This window comes from Athene cunicularia, assembly GCF_003259725.1.
Source record: "Athene cunicularia isolate RWA chromosome 6 unlocalized genomic scaffold, athCun1 chr6_part2, whole genome shotgun sequence".
NCBI lineage: Eukaryota > Metazoa > Chordata > Aves > Strigiformes > Strigidae > Athene > Athene cunicularia.
The window spans coordinates 1,510,433-1,514,603 of NW_020799106.1; the positions used below are offsets into that span (position 1 = coordinate 1,510,433).

A 4,171-nucleotide genomic window follows, 5' to 3' on the forward strand; every position below is an offset into this window, starting at 1 on the left:
CCATTTTATTATAAGAGGGTTTATTTTTAAAGTTTGAATAATCCTCAGATCCAAGCCCGCGTTGTGTTAACATTTCTCCTACTGATGCCGAGGCTTCATCCCCTTAAGCCTCTGTAACAAACACTTCTTGATAACAACCCTGTTCAGCAACAGAAACTGAACCAATGCTGAAAGAGGAAATGTTTTTTAAACCTGCTGTGAAACATGGAGAATTCTTTTCAATACAGAAAATTTCTGTCTTGGAGTGTATAACATCTTTGTCCTTTGTCCTCAAGAGGAGTGGATTCAAGTGGATGTGTTTCTGGCAGCTGTAGTGGGTAGTGTAGAGATTTACAAAGATGGACATTTATGAGTCTGAAAATGCTATGTTCTTCCAAGCTTGTTAGAATGACACAGATCTGAATCCTGTACAAAACAAATGAACCAAATAGTTTCAATTAATCAAATCCTTATTTTTCTCTCAGTCTAAACATATCTTTCTCATCTTCATTAATAAATAATGAATGTATTGCTGTTAAATAAGAACAAATGCAGCAAAACACTCTTTTTTTTTATATTCTAGCAAAACCAAGATAATATAGCTCTACTAAATTAATAATAAGAAAAGGATATGCTTTTTTTTTTTTGTATTTTGTTTGTATTTCAGTCACAGCAGTCAGCTAGTACATCTGAAAATATGTAATGAAGTTAAAGGCATAGCAGTATGGCTTTTCTCCCTTAGTCTGTAAGATAACTTGAATATGTACTGGAACTTGAACAAGTTAAAGAAACACATACAGCTAAAAGCAAGACCTGATAAATAGGCTATAACTTCCTTTACTTCCAATGAGAAATTGTCCTGTGTCTGCAAATCTCTGGATTTGGCAGCTATACCTAATTCGGTTTAAACTCCCACTGGCAACAGCAAAAAAAATTACCTGATTAGGGATGCAGGATTGGATCTAAGATAATAGCATATTAAAATTCCACTATAAATTCAAAAGCTATTAATGGAAATTAAATCCCCAAAATGTAAAGTGTTCAAAGCAGTTGAACAGTTTTCTGTGTATGTACTCAAAATGCTAAACAATAGTAGCTGTTGCGTGTGTGACCATCAGGAAACACAGCTGTGCTGCTTTGTGTTACGATTAATTGCTTCCGTTGTATATAAAATTGAAAGTATTGGTACTCTGGGGCGGAAAAAGGATATCCTGATACACTGCTTCTATTTCCTTACCGAGGCCTATTACTGAATGCTTCACCATTAATTCAGTGGCAATGAATTATCCCGCGATGAATAAAGGAAGGGTAGATGGGGTGGTTAATTGTCATGCTAAAGGCTACTTCGTATTTTCACTCTCCTACATTTTTATCTCATTTTACTACTTTCACATGTGCCCTCTTTGATAGCAGTTGCTCACTTTTAAGTAGCTGCTCTTCGTAATTAAAGTCTAAAATAAACGATGACTTAATTATCCTTTGACTTAAAGATTTATTTTTTTTTTTAAACGTTATGACATCAGAGAAAACTTTGTCACTGTCCTTTAAAGGAATGAGTAGTTTTCTTAGCTTAAGGATTTGCGGCCAGGTTCCCTGGAGCTGGCACATAGAGATGTAATTCAGAGCTTTCTGTGCCAGTGAATTTCCCTAAGCTGGAGGGGGATGAGGATTCTTACCCACAGTTAGGGAGGAGCAGTAACAGCCCAGCATTTCTCTGTTATTCATTCCTTTTTTTTTTTTTTTTTTTTTTTTTTTTTTTTTTTTTGAGAACTGCTAAGGAGCAAAAACTATTTGAGGTTGTACAAAATAGTGCAAATCTGGAGCCTAAGGATATACACTGCCACCATAATACTGCTTTTTAGTAACACTGACTCACTCTTTTCAGATAATTTCTGAACAGAGAACAGCTTCTGTGACTGCTTAGGAAATCAATGAAGTCTACAACAACCACCAGCCAGGTCAGTCTATAAAAGGGGGATAACGTGTTACGTATTTGCTGCTAAGAATTTAATCTCTGAGGATGCTCCTCCTAACCTAAAAGTCCGTGGTTGCATGCATAGGTGCAATTAACACTGCCAGACTGTTTCCAATCCATCACAACACGTGGAACACAAAGCTAAGCGACATGGGGGAAACGTGAAGTCCTTCAAGGCAAGCACAGATAAATTCTGCCAAACGAACTGAAATCTTTACAAGCTCGAATTCAGTCTAGTTTGTGTCTCAATAAAGTAACAGCAGCATGGCAGCTCAGAAAAGCTCCCATTCCAGAAAGTGGTTTACATAATACAGATGGCAGAAAAATCATCATCCACATAAAATACAGCCCTGTTCTCCTTTTGCTGCAGCATTTGGCATGGGGAATAGGTCCTGAAGGATAACTGTGCTCTGTCATTATTTCATAACAACACAGTTTAGATTCAGGTGTGCTAAATCTGATGCCATAGGGAGAACCCAAATCTCTCTGGCGAGCACTATCACATTTCTTGCAAGGATTTTTTTTTGCCAGAAGTATGTGCAGTGTAGCATAGGTGCTGTGCAGCATCCATGCAGTAAAGCAGAACCTTCCGATTAGTGTGTATCCACAATAAATCTCAGTAAACCTGTTACTTCCAGGTTGCAGTGGGCTGACTGAACACGCTCACGCTAGCAGCACGGCACATTATATTACTTTTTACCCCGCGTTGTTACACAGCTTACAAGAAAGTGTACAGTAACTCTGGCCAGGCTTCCACTTGTGCAGAAATAATAAGGAAATTTATGATGTCCTCAGAATCAGTACAGGGAAAAATTTCCAGGAAGAAAATGGGTCAGGGAACATGCAGGCCTACCAGTGGCATTGGGTACTGCAGAAGAACATTTGGTTGTGAAAGAATATGTATTTAGTCTTTATTTATAATGCACAATTAAAATGTTTATTCCTCAATTTATATATTTTTTTATGAAGCCAGATTTTGGAAAGTGTGCCCTTCTTTCTGCTCCCACATCTCCTATGCTATCAGAAGTCTAGAGATGTTAACTCACACAGAACAAATACCTAACTGATAACAAAAGCCGGGTCTCTAGGTGCACTCAGTTAATGCATTACTATTATGCTATGTATAGTAAATGGACTGACTACATGACAACAGTTTAGGCTCAAGTACTGCAGGTATGGAACACATCCACTTAAAGGAAATCAGAGCCTCAGTCCTGAGTGGTTTAAATCCACGTTCCATACATGCATATAGGAACGCCTGCATTCATCAACATTAAGATTTCTTTAATCACAATAAACCTTGATCCCAACAGTCTTTTCCAGTCTATGTACCATTACATCTTAAAATAATTAAAATCCTGTAAATTATTCCTTTCTTCTGAAATGAGAGCCTTAATTATAACTATAGATAATGATTAAGCTTCCTAAAAACCCCAAACATCATCTTTAATGCACCCTAAGAATAAAAGAGTCTAGGATTGTTTCCTAGCTTTCTTGCAGCCAGCAGTATTCATTCCACACACACGGGAAGGACTATCACCTTTATTCAATTCAGAGCTGTATTTTTATCTCTATCTTCTAATTAAAAGAAAAATAAATCATTAATTCAGATTCAGAAAGGCCTCAACTCTTTTTCAGTAACACTACACATCATAAAAATAAGTGGAAGCAGAAGAACTTCTATAGCATTTTTGTCATTAATGAAAATAATCTGAATTCTAACGTAGTAAGCTTAGAAAATACTTTTGTAGTGGAGGCGGATTTTTTTAATGATACTTTATGCATACTAATTTATTATTCCCTAACAGTTGAAATCTGGAAACTTTTAAAGGAAAAACATGCTCTGTTCAAAAGTTTAGCTTCATTTGAAAAAAATTCCTTCTGCTTGTCTTTATTACACAGAAGAGTCTTGTGACTCACTCTGACAGTCCTTATTAGTACAACACACATTTGTTACTGTTTTCTTTTGATGTAATCTTCCTAAGAGGAGGAGGAACTGCGCTTTTAACAGCTATCTAAGGGCATGTTTTATAGGCATACAGCGCAGAACTTATGCCTGAATATAATCTGAATCTCATCCATAACTCTGATTTGGCTGGGAGAACAAAGCATTTCATTGTGTATTCAATAATGGTTTCAGCAATCTCATTCACACATTCCTTCCTTTCTTAATCAGAAAATGCCTGAATTTAAGATTCATGATGGGGGGGGGGGGGG

General features: G+C 36.7%; 1 long non-coding RNA gene across 1 annotated transcript in view; it reads left to right on the plus strand.

The window, feature by feature from the left end:
• LOC113481843 overlaps positions 1-4,171 on the plus strand; it is a 29,827-nt gene that overhangs the window by 4,268 nt on the left and 21,388 nt on the right. Inside the window, exon 2 of the long non-coding RNA XR_003398734.1 lies at positions 1,865-1,937. This is a non-coding gene — a long non-coding RNA (uncharacterized LOC113481843). The remainder of the gene's footprint in view (positions 1-1,864; positions 1,938-4,171) is intronic.